Source organism: Oryctolagus cuniculus, chromosome 14 (assembly GCF_051225735.1).
Source record: "Oryctolagus cuniculus isolate XC-2025 breed Fujian yellow rabbit chromosome 14, ASM5122573v1, whole genome shotgun sequence".
NCBI classification, from domain to species: Eukaryota; Metazoa; Chordata; class Mammalia; order Lagomorpha; family Leporidae; genus Oryctolagus; species Oryctolagus cuniculus.
The window spans coordinates 15368244-15389337 of record NC_142880.1 but is presented as its reverse complement, the minus strand read 5'-3'; the positions used below and the strand labels follow the sequence as shown (position 1 = coordinate 15389337).

Below are 21094 nucleotides of genomic sequence, written 5' to 3'. Positions count from 1 at the left end.
CTTCATTTCCTTCTCTCTCTTTCACAAAACCTCCCAAACTGAACTTAAGCCACAGCTAGGAGTAGATGTATTGGAATACACCAATTTGTTACAGAAAAGGGTTTTTTTTTTTTTTAAGCTGCATGTTTTCCTGTAAAAATCCCTTAATATTACATGTAGCCCTTCTGTAAAGTGTAAGGTGAAGTATAATAGACAGACTGTCTTTTATGAAGACAAATGGTGTTGCAAGCCTGGGCCCCTCTCACTGCATTGGTGTTGACAATGTCCTTTGGATTTCATAAACATGTATCATACCCTTTTCTTATGATAGGAATATATTGCCATTGTCATGATTTTTATCTGAAAAGTGAAAATAAAGATGAATCAAAATAAGAACTAAGATAGATTCTAATTATAAAATTTATTAGATCTTTAACTGTTAGATTAGGAAGTTTATTTTTAGGGAGTTTATTTTTAAAAATATTTAATGTGATTAAAATAATGGGTGTTCTCAATTTAGTCTCTAAATTAAAATTCCAGTTTATTATGCTAATAAGCTTTATAACTTTTTATGTATAGTATTAGAGAAAATAACAATTTTTTTTCTAGTGTAATATGTTATGCCTTGTTCCCAAGATAAATAGAAATGTTTGTCAAGAAAGTGTGTTCCTAATTAGTAAATTTATAAAATAAATACAAATAATTTCCATTTGATGATTTACATTTATATGAACACATACATGCACATGCATGAATGCATTATAGAAATATATGTTCACAAATTTGTAAGAGCAGAGTTAGGAATTTCAGCATCCACATGGAACAAGGAGGGCTGACCCTCAGAACCTGAGTGAAATTGGCTTCCACAACAGAGGTTTTTCAGTATTTCCACCCGCCCTTCCCAGAAAGAGCTGTGTGGCTTGCTTCCTTATCTCCTTCAGTCTTCACTCACCTTCTGTAGCTTCTACCAGTGCCAAATTCAAATTCCCAACCCACCAATATTCAAGATTTCTGTTTGCTTTAGCTCCTCGCTTTCTTTAATCGCGGAAGCACTTTTAACTCTGGCAAAATACCTTTTTCACTTTTCTGCCAGGACTGTAAGTTCTTTGAGGGCAGAGATTTTCATTGGTTCCACCCAGTGTTTTATCTGGGATGCCTGAAAGGCAGGGTGAGTTCAAGGATTGATTTTGAAGACAGGGAGCACCATCATCAATCAGAGGTGTCAAGCACTATTTGAGAATCGCTCTGTGCTATGATTTGTCCCCTCTGGAACTCATGCTGAAATCTGGTCCTCAGTGAAAAGTGCCGCGAGGTGGTGGAATCTTGAAGCGATGATTTGGTCGTTAGCAGGGATTAATGCAGTTCTCCTGGGACTTGATTAGCTGCAAGCCAAGCAGACTGCCGGGCGGCAAGGCTGCCCCTCATGTTTGCTCTCTTCCATATGCGTCTTCTTGCCTGTCTGCTTCTTTGACACAGCGTGAGGCCCTCACCAGCTGTGACCATCAGATCTTGGATTTATAACCTCTACAATCATAAGTGAAATAAACTTGTTTCTTTTATGAATTACCTAGTTGTGGGTATTCTGTTATAGCAGCAGAAAATAGACTAAGACACTCTAGTCTCAGCATAGCTGACCAACAGGACAATTACAATATGTGTCCATGGCATTGTTATCCTCTGTCTGAGGCATCACCCCACCTCCCACTCCCTCATACTCTCCCCTCACACTTGGTTTAATAGGCATTTGTTGCCTAGGACTTTTCATGCCACTGCTTGTATTAATATTAAAACCTGGGGTGGGCATTTGGCCTCATGGTTGACAGCCTGATTAAGACTTCTTCCCGTATTAGTACCGTGTGATTTCAAGTTGGAATTCTTACTCCCCATTCTAGCTTTCTACTAATGCATGCCCTGGGAGGCAGCAGAGGATGGTTCAGGTGGCTGGGTCCCTGCCATCCACATGGAAGACCTGGGTTGAGTGTCTGTCTCCTGGCTTGGTCCTGACCCAGTCCCCACCCAGACTGTCGCAGGGAGTGAACCAGCAGATAGAAGCCCTCTATCAGTCTGTGCCTCTCCAATAAAAGGAAAATTAAAACTTTTTCTCAAGTAAAAGTCTGGTATCACCCATTTCTATTTGTTCCGTAAAATACATTTGCATGTTAAACCCTATCTCATATTGTATAATTAAAGGATTTGTTCTCTGTTAAAGAAATTACCCATGGGTGTTGTGGCATATCAGGTTAAGCTGCCACCTGCAATGTGGGTCATGGCCGCACTTCTCCGCTTCTGATCCAGTTCTCTGCTAATGGCCAGGGAAAAGCATCAGAAACTGCATCAAATTCTTGGGCCCCTGCTACCCATATGGACACCTGGATGAAGCTCCTAGCTCCTAGCTTCAGCCTGGCTCAGTCCTGGCATGTGTGACCACTTGGGGTGTGAACCAGCAGATGGAAGAACTCTGTCTCTTCCTCTTCTGTCTCTGTAACTGTGACTTTCGAATAAAAAGATAAATCTTAAAAGAAAGTGTCTCTGGTCAATCTGTGGGCTGTGCCGTGGCAAGGCTTAGGAATGTGCTTGGGAAGTCTTCTTTACCACCATTGCTATTGCTTGAACTGGCATCTTCAGAGGTGTCTACTTACCTAATGGGCTTTGGCTTTTGATCCAAGCTGGTAGTTACTGTTTGACTTCCCTCGGAAGGACTGGACACTCTTTTTTTTTTTTTTTTTTTTTTTTTGACAGGCAGAGTGGACAGTGTGAGAGAGAGACAGAGAGGTCTTCCTTTGCCGTTGGTTCACCCTCCAATGGCCGCCGCGGCCGGCGCACTGCGCTGATCCGATGGCAGGAGCCAGGTACTTATCCTGGTCTCCCAGGGGGTGCAGGGCCCAAGCACTTGGGCCATCCTCCACTGCACTCCCGGGCCACAGCAGAGAGCTGGCCTGGAAGAGGGGCAACCGGGACAGAATCCGGTGCCCTGACCGGGACTAGAACCTGGTGTGCCGGCGCCGCAAGGCAGAGGATTAGCCTAGTGAGCCATGGTGCCGGCCCAGGACTGGGCACTCTTAAGGCTCCCACTTCACTCCTAGCTGTTCAACTTCTTTGATACAAAGGAAACTGCAACATTTTTGCCTCTTTCTGGGGCTTCTGGGAACTTCCAGTCGTCTCAGTGAGTTTCAGAATCATGCAGCCTTTGTGTTTTTGCCAGAACCATCTCATCTCCACTGAGCTGTGCTCACACTTTTCCAGAATCGTCTATACTGAGAGGCTAGCACTGAGAACACATAGATTTCCTGGCCACTATAGTAAATTCAATCAGGACACTCCTGTTCCCAGTGTCCTCTGCTTTTCCCTAAACCAATTCCAACGCACTTCTCCCTCTGCCTTCCTCTTCTCTGGTCACTCCCTTAAGGATCAGGACCTTGGGATTTGACTAGAAAATTTGGAAACAGACTTTCAGGAACGAATCATTTCAGATACTTAAGAAGTGCCTCACGATGCCTTTGAAATGTTTTGCAGAGGCTATTAGAGAGTGGGCACATCTACAGAGCCAGCTAGCTCCATGTTAAAGTTAGCTTCCACTAGGATGGTTTGTGACCCACCAGTGATAACGCACAACCTTGGGATCATTGCTTCAGTCTGGCGCATATTCTCTGCTGTGAGAGGTCATGAGTACAGGGAAAAACAGCCCTCTAAGGACTGCCTGGGCATTCTTTGAAGAGTAGAGATTAGCCCGAGAAGCTTTCAAGATGGGGGAAAAAACAACTCATAGATCCATAGCTCTTGGAGAAACCAGATATCCCTTAGACCAAAGGGACTACTTTCCTTAATTCTCCTCAGTTTTCCTAGATGGGTTATTTCTGATGGTAGCCAGACTCTGATTTAGCTGCCAAATATCTTCTTTGGAAACATTTGCATTTCTCTTTTCATGAAATCAATTCCATTCTGTAGCAAGAAAGTAAATAAGATCCCATGTCCTGGTGATTCACTCTCATTATTTTTCCTCCCCAAACCAAAAATACACAGTGCTACGGTTTGAATGCATCCCCCCAAAGCACACGTTAAACACTTAATCCTCAATGCTCTGGTATTGGGATGATCTCAACGATGGGGGTGTTGACCGGACTCTGTTCAGCCCATATGCATTTATGCTGGTGACGGAAGGGTTTGAGACTGTGAGTTCAGTCCTTTGGCCTCTCTTTGCCCTTCCGCCATGGGATGATGCAATGTAGCAAGAAGACCCTCACCTAATGGGGCCCCTCAACCTTGGACAGCCCAGACTGCAGAACTAGAAGTCATAAATCTCTGTTCTTTATAAATGACCCTGTCTCAGGTGACCTGTCTCAGCACCATAAAACATACTAAGGCAAACGGACTTAGGTTCTGGGTTACAGCTTCATACCATCACTCTGAAAATTAGGTCAGTAAGCTAAGGGTAAAAAGAAATAATTAAAAGTATCAGGAAAGCTTACTTTTCCATAAAATATTTACTAACATGGTTAAGATATCTTCACAATAAACTCAAATGGAACATTTCCACTCCATCAGATAAGCCTTGTAAGTGGATCTGAAGGGATGAAAATTTGCAATTTTTTGAAAATTAAAATTGCAGTGTGTAGCATTATCAGATTATTAAAAATTGTGTAGTAAAATCAATTTTACTTAAATAAATAGAATTACCAGATTAACATGTTGACTCTTTCTGGGTGTGACTGAGCATGTTCCATGAATCCAGCCATTTTCATTAGCTTGCACATAGTGTATGCCACAAAAATGCTTGCTGAATCACAGTGGAAGCTGTCTCTCCCTATACACATAACTGCCCATAAGTTACTTCTTCTGGAAGGATTGAAGGATTTTTAGGTTAGCTCTCGGGACATTGCCATTCTCAGCAATATACTCTATTGGCCTAAAACATGATAATGTAATAAAATGCAAATATCTGACTGAGAGGTAATGTAGCCAGCTGGAAATGGGTTTCTCTGAAAATTATGTGAACAGATATGAGAAAGAATGTAATGAGATCATGAAGGTACTAAGCATTTGGAGATATAGGTGGTGCCAAAAAGATAAGAAAATATAAATGAAGAGGGTATTTATATCAATGGAAAATTTTGCTTATTTCTCAATTTTGGTCTACATTACTGTTGCTCATCTTTAAAGACTAGTCAGAGACTACCATCAATTAGCTAAAACTTAAAATATTCATCCTGGAAAGAATACCTGAATTATTCTTTTGTGGGAAAATGGATATATGCATTGGCATACTATGAGCTAAAGTAACAGAAGACAAGCTAAGAAAGCACTTATTGTAGTCATGAAAAACGTAGTTTGCTAAAAAGTACTCTTTTCTTTGGGCATAGTAGTGTTAAGCTCTATTCAAAAACAAAATTGCATAGTAATACAGATACAAAGAAAATCTATGTGATGTTTTCTCCAATGTATTAGTGCATTCCCAATATGTTGAGAATAATATTATATATATGGTATTAGACTAAAATACATACTGGTAGCTTAATATGAAAATTTCTTAGTGAAAATAAAAATACATACTTTTATAAATCAAACTTTTTGGAAAAAATAACTAATCTGATTTTGAAGTTTTTATAGTTGTGACATAAAGCCACTAGGGTATATCTAGAAATGGAATCATACTTAACACCAAATTTTTGCTTGTCCTCCTTTTACCATTGTAGCCTTGTCATCTACCATGATCAGACATTGCGCCCAAGGCTATTGCTTCTCTGAGATGGTGTTTCTGGGAATGATTTTATGATATTATCAGACATATTATTGCTGCCAACCTCTGGTAATAGTACATACAGAAAGCACTGGGACTTTATTATAGGAACAAAGCAAAAGTGTTAAAATGTTTACATTTAGAAAAAACTCAAAAGATTCACTCCTCTATTTGCACACACATGTATTTGCATACTCAAACACAAGATGGAGCAACATTTATGATTCCAAGAGAATAAGTTTCCATGGTTCAAGTATGACTTTACCTAAGAGCGCACGATTCATTTAATAATTCCCATGTAAAAAGTCCTGCATGTACTTTATGTGCTTCAAGGTGCTCAGAACCCTGTGGGTTCTCTCCAGTTAACACCATTGATAATCCACCCATGGTAGTGTTATAGGGCGTCCTCATCAAGAGTTTTTCTAGTGCCGGTTTTGTGAGGACTCCATGCATTCGTTTGACCAATTTCTTCAACCTGAATAGACTGAAGGATTAAACAATATCTTATATATGCTTAATTTCCAGTACATTAGCCTTGGCTCTTACCCTCCTCCAGTAAGGTGATGGCATACACCTTTTGTTCATAAGGCACCTGTAGAAAGTCTAGTGAAGTGGACTTCATCTCCTTAGTGTTTTCCATAACCAGTCTTGGTTTAGAAAGTTGAAAAAGCAGCAGAGACATTCAGGGTAACCCACTAGAGGAAACAATGTCAATTTATTGAAATAATAAAAGAACACAAGATCACTTAAAAGAAAAATTTAGGCTTAAATAAATCCTTTAGATTCAAATTAGATAATGGCAATTACCCTTTATAACAGGAATTTTGCCACCTTACTGGTTATGTCCCTAGCACCTGGGGCATAATAGATTCAATTAATAAAAGTCAAGCTGAGTTGATGAATGAATGAATGAATGAATGAAATAAGAAACTGAAATACTTCCTCAGTTGATGATCAAATTATAAGTACTTTAAGGTTTCACCTAGGCAAAACATCTTACTATACAACATAATGTGGGATGAAATAGGGAGGCATATAATATTATAAATGCAATTTTTCTAGGTAGTACTCACTGAAAACAAAATCTTTGTCCCAGAAGCAAATACAAATCAAATTCATTTCATCTGTTTGCAAGGTTATAATGCATAATTGGCTTTCAAATACTTTCATTTATTAAGAGGGAACTTTTATTTTGCTCTCAGTGTTGTTTCAAACTTGTTAAAATACAGTGTATATTTTTGTTCAAAGAAAGCCCCACATTAATGAAAAAACTGTTATGTTAATTTTCTGGTGAAAGAGAATGAAAAAAAAATGCTTCAAAATTTATTTTATAGCTTATGTTAAATGAGTATGAGATAATCCTGTTCTTGAAAAGAATAAATCATACAAGACTACTTGATCGGAACTTCCAGATTACATGGTTTTCCTTCTTACGGGGGGAAAAATACCCTCATAAACCACAGTCTGATTATTCAATTTCCCGTATTAACTATAGCAACTACTCATTTCTTGTGCTCAAACAGTGGATCATATATCGCCAAAGGGTAGCACAGAATCTGTCACCATCTACAACTCATTTTATTAGTTGTAAATGCTTTTGGAAAACAGAGATAAATAGTTTCGAAATTTCTGCATCTAACCTGGTCAATATCTGCTTAATTTCTAGTATATGAGCCTTGGCTTTTACCCTCCTCCAGTAAGGTAGTGGAATATACCTTTTGTTCTTGGTTGGGTAAAAAGACAGACAGACTCACACATAACCACAGATATGATTGTCTCATTAAAAAAGCCGATGTTTAAAAACCCACTGAAGTTAGAGTTAAATTGGGCCAATAGTACCTATTTTTAGAACTATCATCTGAGAAATTTCACCTACTTCTTTCCTACACCCTTATATTACAAGAGGGACATTGCAGAATCACATATTGAAATAAAGCCTCTTCTATACTTTCTCAAATATCCTCTGAATGAGCTTAAAATCAAGGCTAAATTAATCTCTTCAAAATATGATTTAAATGGCTTTAAGGGTGATAGGAAAGAGTAACAAGATGATTTGTGTGGTAAATTCTTTCAATGCATTCTTGTGAAATATAATTATTAAAATTGAAAACATTTCACGGTTATCATCATTTATAGGATGTGGAGTTTCAGGTAGGAGACAAACATTCTAGAAACTATTTCCACTTTAACGTGAACATTCACCTGGTAAAACTGTCCATTTATTTGTAGAACAGCTGTTTTCCAATTTTTGTTTTGTTTTCTGACATTTCTCACTGAGCTTTTTTTTCTTTCTATGAATTTTATTTATTTACTTTTATGTATCTGAAAGCTCTGAGAGGCAGAGAGATCTTCTGTCTGTTGCATCACATCCCAGTTGTCCACAGAGGCCAGGGCTGGACCAGGCCAAAGTCAGGAGCCCTGAACTTGGCCCAGGTCTCCTATGTAGGTGACAAGGACCATTGTATTTGAACCATCTCCTGCTGCCTCCCAATGTGTGCACTAGTAGAAACCTGGAATCAAAATTAAGCCAGGACTCAATCCCAAACTCTCAGATGAGGGATGCGAGCATCCCAAATTGCAGCTTAACTGCTACACCAAACGCCCAACCCTCCTTGTTGAGTTATTTTAAAGAACTTCTTGAGAAGTGGCGCTTTCTGACATAACTCATAAAAATATGCTGGTGTGCTTTGAAAATACTAATGAAAATGCTGAAAATTGTACTTTTGATTTGACTACTATACCACTTAGATTGGAAAATAGTCGGTGGTAGTGAGTTCCTCCATTTATTAAACCTTTCCCCTTTGGTGGGTGATGTTGGTGACAATTTGAAATAACTCAATTCACAGAAAATCTGTTCTATCCCTCTTACATATATATTAGTTAAAGTCAGTAACAGCCAAAGCATTGTTTTGGGGAACCAAAGAAAATGACACTATTCGAGAATCATGTTTAATTTGACACAATGGAGCATTTTAAAGGACAAAATGTGAGGTAAATTTAACGGTTTAAAGTAAATAAAACTCAGAAATATGTTCCTAAATGGGCATTTTTGAAACTAGGGGAACCAAAAGTTTTCAATAGTTGTAGTAACCACTCAAGTATAAAGGACATAGACCAATACCATTCTAATAATTGCATTGCCTTGTAATGGTGTATTAAGCAATAGATCAAGAGAAGAAACTCAAGGACTGAAGTGTTAACTTGTTTGTCTGCATACTTTTATTGAGTATAGACCACAATTACTTATAGGATAATAGGCACCAAAATAACTAGGAACACTTTAAGTAAGAGGGGATGTGTAGGTAAACTAAATCACTTACCTTAATTCTGGACATGATGTATTTATTGAAATGGAATTCAATGCTGTATCATTTAGTTCACCAAGGCCTTATAAAACTAGTGGAACATCACCCAGTTTTCCTGGCTAGTTTCTCTTGTTATTTCTTTCATTTTATGTTCTGGGGAGAAGAAAAATTATTTCAGGACAGGAAACATAGCTGGAGAAAGATCGCACTGTTCACATTGCTTCAGTGATAAAAATAAAGTATGTTGCACCTGTCTCTTGCTGGTGGTTTTTTTTCCTACCTTCATCTTACCCATAACATTTATCAAAACCTAACATACTATAATAATTTTGTATATTTATCATCTGTCTCTTCAGATAGATTCTATGCTGTATGAGAATAGGAACTTATTTGTATTATTCATTTCTGGATCATCAGAACCTGCTGTACAGTGGGCTCTTAATGAATATTTGTGACATAAAATTCATATGGACATATTTATGTAAATAGTTACTCCTCTATAAGAAGATAGGAAAGAGACATGGGTTACTCCCAGTATTTGCCATGGGGTTATGTTTCTTCCTGAGAGCTTATACTTAGTATTATATGTAGATGATTTTAAAGTTCTTTTTTCAACAAGCCAGACATTATTCATAGGAAACTCATAGAACACAGTAACATTATTACTGTTATTTGAAGGCTTTAGTAAGTGAGCCAGAAACAACATGCCCACACTAATAAGTTGCAGTTGGTCAACGGTAGTATATGTACAAAGTTGTAGATCCATTTCTCAGGGGTGACCCCTAGATGTCCTAGCTCTGTCCAGCTCATCAAGAAAACTCTCTTTTCAAATAATAGCCAAGGATTACACTTAGTCTAGATATTCCAGGTGAGTATAAGCTGTTTCGCTGGATTTGAAGGGGGAAAAGAAATGCTGAAATAGATAAGAAAGTTTGAAATATGATGTGATAAAAAAATTACATCTATTTTAATCCTTGTAATACACAAGAGGCCCCTCTCATAGTTTTAGTTCACTAATAATATCATTGATATTTAACATTTATTTATAAAGAATTGAAGACCTGAACTAGTAAATATCTTTCAATAGACAAATGATCAAATATTTTGTCATGATAATATATTCTTGGCAGTAATTAGAACACCATCACTTAATCATGTTTAAACTTCCACAATAGAGAATGAAAGCTCATGAATTCAGCTGATTGCTAAAATTAAAAACACATATTCTCATTTCATCTTATTTCATAATTAAAGGGAAACACATTTTTGTTACTTCAAAAGTAGGTATGCCTTAAGTATTTCTCTGGAATTGGTTCCATAAAATGGATACATTAAATATTAATAAAGGCACAGCATTGATTCTCCTATATAGAAATTTTGTTTCTTAAGATTGTGGTTTAGTTAAAGAACTCTGAAACTGCTCACCAAATTCAAACATAGTTTCAAAAAAACAAAGTTTCAATTAGAGTTCTATGAAGCAAGACTTTAGATTAATTTTTTCACTAAATTTAACTAATTCTTATGTCACGTTGATTAGAGAGTTTGATGTCATAAAGATGTATCCTAAATCAATGGTTTTTGTAACTAAGTTAAATGTAAGCAAAATTGAAATGATAATTATTATCTCTCTCCCTCAATTGTCTGAGCATTGAGGCTAACAATGATATTTTTACTTCAATTATTTTGACAAGTTGTTCAATTCTTTTATTCATTTTAATATAATTCACTCGTAATCAAATTTGTGAAACTTTCTTTGGCTATATTTCACTCATGACTTATCCCACATTACTGAAGTAATTTGCCATTTTAGAATATACATCATCATAATGAATCTATTTTGATCTATAATGTCCAAATTCATATATTTTTAATATAAATTGTTCTTCTTTTCTAGTTTCTTGTGCTATATAGGTGAAATAGAGATCCAAGGCATTACCTATAGGATTTAAATGCCTACCCCTTTTGTTGAACACACACATTTTAACTTAAAATATCTGTAGGATTTCTTTAATGCAGTAGTCATTGTTGTGACTATTTTTTGTTTGGATACTGTTTATACCAAGTTGAGAATGTACATTCCATGTATAGCCTTGTCAGTATCAATTGTAATCTTCAGAACCCTAAGAAATCCATAGCTCATTGGAAACAAAGTGATGGGGATGTACTTTGTTGATCTGCAATATTTGCCACACATTTAGCTGATGGTTATTTTAATTTAATTTTTTTCAAAAAACCAGAAAGCTAGGGTAGAAAGTTATTCACTAGGAGGTAAGTTAAGACTTCCAGGAATCAGCTAATAACTTGTTCTCAGATTAGACTGAACCTAGGTCACAAAGGTAAGCATCTAGCTATTATACGGCCAACTTTATATCATTCAAGTCAAGCTTGAAAAAAGCGTGTTTCAGATGTTGACTTTTGCTTTCCCCAGATGCATGTGATCTTTGGAGGAGAAAAGGACAGCGTTAGGCCCTTGGTGCTGGCATTTTCATGTCTTTCTCAATGCTGCAACCATGCTGAGTCCTTTGGAGATGTTCTTTTACTGGACTGCTCCCCAATGAAACTGGGTCTTGAAGTGTCAATGGTATCAAGAGAGATCATAGGGTACCCCTCTAAATCTGCCTCTGGTTGATGTCAGTCCTGCTGGCCCTGTGGATTCTGGTCATAGCTACCAACTTTCTCTTTGAAACTTCTTCCTTTTCATTATGTTTAGGTGCCTCTCAAGTCACCAAGCTTTGGTCCAGACTCAAAATCAAATTTCTTTCTTCTCGTCTCTCTCTGACTGATCTCAGAGATATTACAAAGCACATTAAATCTCCAAAGAGAGACAGCACTTAAAAGTGCTATTTCACTTTTGTGTTAACTCACAAAAGTCAGTATCTCTGACTGATCACATATGAAAGAACCCTTAAAAAGAACAGTATCACATTAAAAAAAATTTTTTTAAAGCATTTTAAAGTGCTCTTCTGGGTCTATCTTCTTTTAGACTCTTCAACCTGATATAATGGTGGGGGTAGGTGGGTGGAAACTTGGTCTGAAAAATAACGATTAGCAAATTTAGGAAATTCTTTAAGTTTGACTGGATACTTTTTGCTTTGTCAGTACTACTAGCGGTGTGGGTATTTGATCTCTCATTTGACCAGTTCCAATTACTCTATAAGCGTTTCTGTTTTTTTTTTTTTGTTTTTTTTTTTTTTTTTTTTTAAACTAGTCTCTTCTCTCTCTGGAATAAAAGAACTCATAGTGATAATACTGGAGATTGACACAGAATTGTGTGTTGTGATAAACAAAAGTTAAGAAGTATTACTTTAGAAAAGGTATGCCATCTTTTAAAAATGTAAATAAAATTAAACATTAAAAGTTTGTGCAATTTTGATAAAGAAAGGAAAGTTAATTAGGTTGATAACACATGAAAATAATATCAGAGCTGAGATTATGACTGATTTTTGCTCCTAGGGAGGAGGATATTAATTTACTATATTTACCAAGAAGTTTGAACATCCTGTGAAATAGATAGAACAAAGTTCAGAAAAATTAAGCTAGCCCAAGTTTCCCAAAATAGCATTTGTTTGTTATACTTATGTTGTAAGGATGGGAACCAGACATTTTCAGCTAGCTCTTATATTACTATGTGGAATTCCAAGCCTAGATATGTGGTTTATAACTGTTTTTATTATATCAAGTAAGCCTGAATAATTCTCAACCTCACATGCCATTAAATATTATCAGTGACTGCAGAGTCATTTACAGAATTGATTTTCCTAAAATTTCTTATCACCTAAATCTCTTCAAGATAGACTTAGAACTTGAGCAATGTCTTATAATATTCTAGTGTTACAGAATGGTTGTGAGTGTGAGTGTGTGTGTGTGTGTGTGTATGGTATATTTTCATTTTCTGGTCTTTGTGAAGGTGAACATACTATGAAGAGAAAATATGAAAATTAAATCACATTGTGGAATATCTGATATATTCACTGAGAAAGATCACTATCACTACTTGACTAAGGTTTTATGATCATCCTCCACATGGGAAAGCCATACTATGATCACAAAATATTCCTTATTCTATAGTTTTTATGACCAGTGTCAAATTGAAATTTCCTTTTCTCCCCTTGAGTCTCAGGAAACTGTTAAGACTTCTTTACGTTTTGAACCTTGAGGCAAGATGCATATAAATATTTTTATTCCATGAAGTATCATCTACAAGTTTATACTATTGGACAGAATAGATATCATGTGTGAGTCTAAGAACATTCTTGGAACTTACTGAGTTCTTAAATATTTATACAGTGTGAGAGGTCAGTTCATAACTCAATTTGCTCCAAGTCAGAGTGGTTGACATTTTGATTTTGATTTTCACATATCAGAACTTTATTCTGAATTCTACTTTCTAGCTGGTTCATTTGCATCGGTGTTTTGTAGATGAACAAGAGTGCACCCCATTGACAACCCTTCCAAATTTTTAGGTAAAGTAAATTCAAGATCAAATTCAAATCTATATTTAAAATCCTTCTTTTAAAAATATAGTTTATACTTGACAGGTGATATAATGGATCGTATTAGTACATTGCATTATAGATCAATTTTAATATTGGTGCCCACTAAATAAATACCATTGATGGATGAATAATTTATATGATTTTTTAAATGTAGACATCTCTACATAGATACTACTTAAAACATATGAACTTATTATGTGATGACCATTGTGGCAGAAAAAGAAATAAATAGCTGTAAGGTATTTACAAGACTCAGAATTGACAAAATGTACCCAAGTTTTCAATTTGAAAAATTCAGAAAATGAAATTTATACCTGAAGCATTGTCCTCCTGGTTCTTCTTCTTCTTTTTTTTTTTTTTTTTTTTTTTTGACAGGCAGAGTGGACAGTGAGAGAGAGAGAGAGACAGAGAGAAAGGTCTTCCTTTTGCTGTTGGTTCACCCTCCAATGGCCGCCGCGGCCGGCGCGCTGCAGCCGGCGCACCGCGCTGATCCGATGGCAGGAGCCAGGTGCTTCTCCTGGTCTCCCATCCTCCTGGTTATTTTTAAAGGGCATATATCTTACACTATCTTTAGGATAAGTCTACTTGAGTGAAATTTTTATTTTACATAAAAAAGTGTATTTTATTTTTCAAAAAAGATTAATTCTTTTATATTTATTGAACTAATTAATGTTACCTATATTTCTAGCAAAACAACTGTTGTTATCGAAATTAACATTGCAATAGCTAACATTTTGTGAACAATTGTTACACTCCAGGCACTGTTTTATGCACTGACAAACGCAAACTCATTTCATCTTCCTAAGAGCTCTATATGGTAAAAACCATTATGGAATCATTTGAAGATAAAGGAAACAGGGCAATTAGACATGTAGAAAAAGTGTCCCAAGTTACACAGCACATTTATGTTGGATTCAGACGCTATCACCTTAAACTATGATCTATATTGCCTATAAAATGCTGGATTTTTTTTTTGTCTTCACTGTTTGGGAGGTCCATTTCTTTCAGTTTATATTTGCTTCTTCAGAGGACAAGTATTGAGATGAATTGTGAAAATGTAGGTTATCAACTGAGAATTCTGTTATTCTCTCCTAAATAAGATACAGGCAAATGACAAACTGATTTCATAATGTCTTTTTGTTTTTGCTGTTATTTATATTTTAATAAGATTTTTGGTTCTGTGTTGACATAACTTCAGCAACTTAAATCAAAGCAAGGATACTCGGAAGAAAAAGGATTGGTTCATGCTCACTTTGTACTCTGTGTTTGGTTCTTAGAAAGTTGAATTTTCAAAAAAAAAAAAAACAAACCAACAACTATCTTTGAAATAGTTTTTATAATATCTTTGAAGATATTTTGCTTGGGAAGCTATGTTAAAATACATAAAATGCTGGCGTGATCAACCTAAATTATTACCTGTACTTTTAATAATTGTTATACAGGTGTAGTCTAATATGCCCACAAAGCTGAGAAAGGTGAAGCATGATTTAATAATTTCAGTTCATAAATCTACAAAGGGAAAAGTCCGGCCTGCCTTGAACCAAAGATGAACACCAGCTCCAGAGGGGAGAAGTGCCGAAATGAACAAAACTTTTTAAAATCAGGTAGCACATTGTTTTAGGAAATAAAATTATTAGCTTTAAAAAAAAAAACAAACCAGTTTCCACAGATGCCCTATCAAACACTACAGGGGAAGCCCAGGTGGGGCACTACCAAGTAACATAATGCTTTAGTACTTGTTTATAAATCCTCATACTTCTTCCAAACAACCGAAACTCTGTAAAGAATCACATGCAAATATAAATATAAAATAAAATATATATTACTCTAAATCCAAACACTCATTTACATGCTGCGACATATTTGAGTGAGTGAAGTGCTATATGTGGTTAGTATTTGCCTGGAAATGCTAGAAATGGGAACATATGTACTCACATAAGGAATTCCCTTGAAGTAACAATATATCTACCCAATATTGCAATGTACGCTGTGTTTTTCACATATTGCTTTCCTAATCGGATCAACACAGGTTATCTTGCATAGTTGAATTATTCACATGTTTAACAAGAAGTGTGGCACTCAGGATACTTTATCTATTCTATAGTAAGGATTTATTTTCTTCTTTTAAATTATGTTGTTTTCCAAGATACGGAAGCTCATTTTATTTAATTCATACTGATGTTAGTGGTATTATAATGCTTTTTGGCCCGATTTTCGAAATAAAAATACCCAAATTTAATAATCACTGCTAACTGCACCCATGCAATTTCCTCTAATGTTATTAGTGAGCAAATTTATATTGTTTTGCTTTATGCTTATCTTTTAAAGATGTATTTTTTGAAAATGACTCCAGTGCCCTGAGCAGCGTATGGAACAAGCAGTGACTAAATGCCTGACTCCTCTTTCTCAGACTTAGACCTTCTTATCTTTCTTGCCAAAATTCTTGGTGCTCTTTTATCATTTTATTCGTTCGCTTTTTTGTTTGTTTGTTTTCTTAATGGCATAAGCCAACACAAAACAACAAGAATCAAAGTTGAGAGTGAGGGGTAGAGGCAGAGCATGAAAAAGATCCATGAGCTTTGCTTTATGTTTTCCCAATCTCTCTGCAATGTCTACTTAAAACATACAATATGCAATCTCATTGCCTTTGACCTTATTGGTTTCCCTTTTGAATGGGCACTAATAATTAATACAGAGCCATTGAGTGATGCGAATATATTCTCCATTGCATTGTTGAACATGCTAAATAATTTAAAACACACAGAGCACTCTCTAATGCTTGGTGGGGGGAGGTAAAATCATACCCATTTGGAGGGGGCAAAGGGTTGGGGGGGTCTTTGCTTTTTTGTTTCTATTGAATGCATTTCGGCTGTACAGCTGGAAAGGGCATTCCTATAGGACTTTAAAGGCAAAGTAGAAAAATGACATAAAAGCCTTGCTTGGATTTGATTGATGCACTCTCATATTTGAAGTTCACTCAGAGCTTTGTGCTAGAAGGCCTGGGTCACTCTATCCAGCACTCTAATGAGACTGTGTGTGAACACTTCCAGCTTTGTAAGCCTTGCTTTAATCAGAGATTGGAAAACACTCCTGACTGATAGGCTCCAGAATCAGATCTAAACAGAAAATAACATGCTCGATTTGGCCTCTGAAGGTGGGTTGAGCAAATCTTTGTGATGTATTGGAGCATTTGCTGAGTGCAAGCACACGTGGGGTGGTTCCTATTTCTGTCGGCAAATACAAATTTTTCACTCAGCAGGCGTAATCAGAGCTAACTCGAGAGGAGAAATAACAAAAACTCAACAGCCCTTAGCAACTCAGCATGGCATAGAGGGATTTAAGACTTTAGCATTTTATCTCCATCAGTATGAAAATGTATGAGGAAATCTGAACTTTGAAAGTGCAAATAAACACATTTAACACATTGCAAGCCACTGGTTTTACAGGGTCTTTCGCTGAGAACCTTCATTCCTTTCTCTATCAATTTCAACTAAGATTTTCTAGTTTTGTAAAACTTGTTTCTTAATTTTCACCATTTAACCAAGTGAGCCTATGTGGATGAGCAAAGAATAATGCAAATAGCACCTCCCAATGGGTTACTAGTGCATGGTGATATTATGAAGTTTAAAATTTCGTGCTGAATGACAGTAGACAGTGTGGTATGAGCAAACATTATTCTTACCCTGTGTGAGAGTTACAAAAAATCCCCAATACTCGCTATCCAGAGTGATACGTTTGGATCTTATGTAAACAAAAAAGCAATAATGAAAATCATTAGAAAAAGCATGGCCACTCAGAGCACTGTCTACACAATTTTCATATCACTTTTCTTTTTTAAGTTTATTTTATTTTGCCTGAAAGGCAGGATAACACACACACACACACACACACACACACAGAGAGAGAGAGAGAGAGAGAGAGAGAGAGAGATAAAGAGAGATTGAGAGACCCAGAAACAAAGATCTTCCATTCACTGGTTCACTTCCCAAACTATGGCAAGAGCCAGGGTTGGGCCAGGCCAGAGGCAAGAGCCCAGAACCCCATCTGGGTCTTCATCGAGCTGGGCACCCCAGGTGGTGGCTTAACTTGCTGTGCCACAGTGCCAGCCTTCATTTTTCTCTAGTGTGCAGTATTCCTGTGTTTGTTACTACCATTTCTTAGAAGCAGCCAAATATTGAAATGCATCTTGCCACTGTTTCACAACAAACTCCATGTCCCTTTCTCAACATGTCTGAAACACGACTTGCTTCTATGTTAACACTGTCCAAGCATCTGCGGTCCTAAAATTCTACTAGTAAGGAAACCATGTATCTTATCACCCGAGTTTAGAATGTTGAAAAATGAAAAGTCACATTATTAATGAGGCTAAGAAACAGACATGATGTGAAGTATACTGGGAATAACTGGATATATGATACCTACAGAGAACTTTTTTTAAGTTTTGTAGGTGTTGCCTTAATTTATGTTAGAATGATAATTCTTCTTTGAGACAAATTTTACTTAACGTATTTTGAATAGCTCCTCCATGGCCAACTTTGTTTCTATCCACCACTCTAAAGATATTTGTCACCATGTTTTATAGATTTCTTAGTAGCTGAACATTTAGCTTGATTTCTATCTAGCATAACCCTATTTGAGTCTCAAGGAAATATTATAAGTTGGCAAGTCCATGATGCACATTTCTCCCCTAAATATTTTTTTGTCTTTTAATAGAAGTATATTAACTCAGCTGACTCAAAGGGTACAAATTTCGCTCTGACTTCAGGAGCCTGAAAATATTGTCTTAATGAGTAAAGTATCTTGACTTCCAAATCAAGAGCAGGAAACTCATAAAATTCCACATTCCTCATCTTGCCCTATGTTCCACCCCTCACTTTGTTCTACTTTCCCCCTAAACCACTTGGAATGTTTATTATGAAAGTAAAGAAATCACTAGCTCAGAGAATCCCGTGCCTGCTTTTCTTCTGAAAGAACCAAAGATATACTGCTTTCAGAACTACAAATTGTAGGATCAAATGTTCTAGGCAAATCCATACCTGTTTTTAGGATATTCCTACCTCTTTCCCTAAGTGTTAGTTTTTCAGAATTCAGGTAGACTATTTGCAGCAAACTAAATTCTCTGTGTGTGTTTCTGTCTCTCTCAGTCTCTTTCTCTCTGCAACAATGTTTACTAACGATCAACTTGGAATGAGAGAATCTTGTAAATTGTCCAATCCTCTTAACTTTTATAATTTTATGTAACAAAATTTATATGTTTGTATGTATCTCATAAAATTTTAGTTTATTGAATGAGTCCATAAAAAAATAGAACTGAACTAAAAGATTTTATGCATATTTACATAAATTATTACATCAACACAAGTTTCTAAATATTTTCATACTTTTTTGTTTGACACTATCAAAAAAGATTGTAAGCTATTGAGTATTTTCTCTACCATTCATCAATTGGCAAATGTTTATGATACTAAGTAGACCATACTTTTTCTTCTTTCTTTAAATTTTTGTTTTACATAATTTTATATAAAATATTGTGATTTTCCTTAAGTTTGAAAAAAATCAGTAAAAATAAGATGATTAAGAAAGAAGCATGCTGTTAGTGAAATGAGCAAAATTGAATTTGTACCAAAAGAATGATTATGGTATTAAAGATTATGGAAATTATTAGATGGGTAAATTTTTGTTAATGCCATGTCCTTCCTTGTGTGTACCATTTTCCTATATTTGTGTAAGCAGAGGGTTGGCACAGGTAAAAAATTAAATGTTATATTGAGATAATTTGGTTTGATTAATGTGTCAATTATATTCCCAAGGAAGCATTTTCCCTTTCCTATTACATCCAATCTGAGACTGAACTCCATCCATTCTATTTTCTAAATAGCCATCAGTGAAGCTGCTTCCCTATGTAATCACTGTCATTGGATTAGTTTAGGCCATTTCTCCTACATGAACACCTTGCCTCCAGGTTTGTCCCTCATCAATGTATTCTCCAAGTAGTTGTGAGAATAAGTTCTCTAGAATGCAAATCTGTTTTGATCTGCTTGAAATCATTTGCTAGATCTCCATTACACACAGATAAATTCAAACTCATATCATGGATAACAACATCCTTTACATCATGGCCCCTCTTGATCTGTGGCTCACTCCATTGCTTCTGAGTTCCATTGCAGCCTCTCCTTCCATTTTCCTTAAACATTCTTTCTATTCAACCTCTTCTTCCTTCTACATCAATCCCAATCTTTGTCTTCTGTTCAGGCCAGTTTTATCACTTCCCCCAAACACCTTCCTACGTGAGTAGTATCTGGTAAGGGGTCCCTCCTCTATGCAATAGTAATCTGCTCTTGTTTTATCTTAGCTATTTATTTGCCTGAACCTCTACTATAGCCAAGCTTCATAAAGTTACATAGTTCCCACTTTGTTCACAAGAACAAGCCAGACTTAACTATATGTGCTTGGTACATATAACTGATTTGATAAAAGAACAAATAAGTATTGACATACTTGAGACAATTCGATATTAAAGAATACATCTTCCCATATTGTCAATCTTATTTCCTATATAGAAAACTGGCTTTGAATAAATAAAGTACTTAAGAGCAAATTCATTATTTGACTTCAAGTCTTCAGCAATCATTTTTTTGTTATTTTTTTTGCTTTATCACTAGATTCTCTGCCCCGCCCCAACACTTTCTCTCTCTCTCTCTCACCTTACCTATATTTCAAAGGAAACTCTATCATCAACAGGCCAGAGAAAGACAGCAGTCTATCTCCATGAAATGCTGGGTTATGATAACCACAGAAACCTTGAAGAAAAAATGTTGACAAGGATTTCCATTCTGTATTGGTAGTAAGTACTGACATTTACATTGTTGCTTACTTGTAAATAAATTTTTTAAAAGTTCAAGAAAGTTTATTATTTTTCCATTGCCAAGTGAACATAGGACTCATTCAGCTAATTTTCTGTTAAGCTATTTTTCAGATCAAGTGTTATGATTTTCTTTTCCTTTTCATACTTTGAGGTCCCAGACTCCATTTTAAAAAAAAAAAGATTTATTTTATTTATTTGAAAGACAGAGTTGCAGAGAGAGGTAGAGCCAGAGAGAGAGGTCTTCCAAATGTTGGTTCACTCCCCAAATGGCCTCAATGGTCAGAACTGAGCTGAGCTAATCCAAAGCCAGGAGCAGGAGTCTCTTCAGGGTCTCCCACATGGGTGCAGGGGCCCAAGGACTTGGGCCATCTTCTACTGCTTTCCCGGGCCATATCAGAGAGCTGGATAGGAAGTGGAGAAGCTATGTGGCCAGCACCGTGGCTCACTAGGCTAATTCTCCGCCTTGCGGCGCCGGCACACAGGGTTCTAGTCTCAGTCAGGGCGCCGGATTCTGTCCCGGTTGCCCCTCTTCCAGGCCAGCTCTCTGCTGTGGCCAGGGAGTGCAGTGGAGGATGGCCCAAGTCCTTGGACCCTGCACCCGCATGGGAGACCAGGAGAAGCACCTGGCTCCTGGCTTTGGATCAGCGCAGTGTGCCGGCCGCAGCACGCCGGCTGCAGCGGCCATTGGAGGGTGAACCAACAGCAAAAGGAAGAC

The 21094-nt window shown here is 36.6% G+C and overlaps 1 long non-coding RNA gene across 1 annotated transcript in view; it reads right to left on the bottom strand.

Annotated features, from left to right (window-relative positions):
• LOC108177265 (uncharacterized) overlaps positions 1 to 21094 on the bottom strand; it is a 29516-nt gene that overhangs the window by 7272 nt on the left and 1150 nt on the right. The window contains exons 2-3 of the long non-coding RNA XR_001794081.4: positions 9034 to 9171; positions 6260 to 6408 (exon numbers count right to left, since the gene is read on the bottom strand). This is a non-coding gene — a long non-coding RNA (uncharacterized LOC108177265). The remainder of the gene's footprint in view (positions 1 to 6259; positions 6409 to 9033; positions 9172 to 21094) is intronic.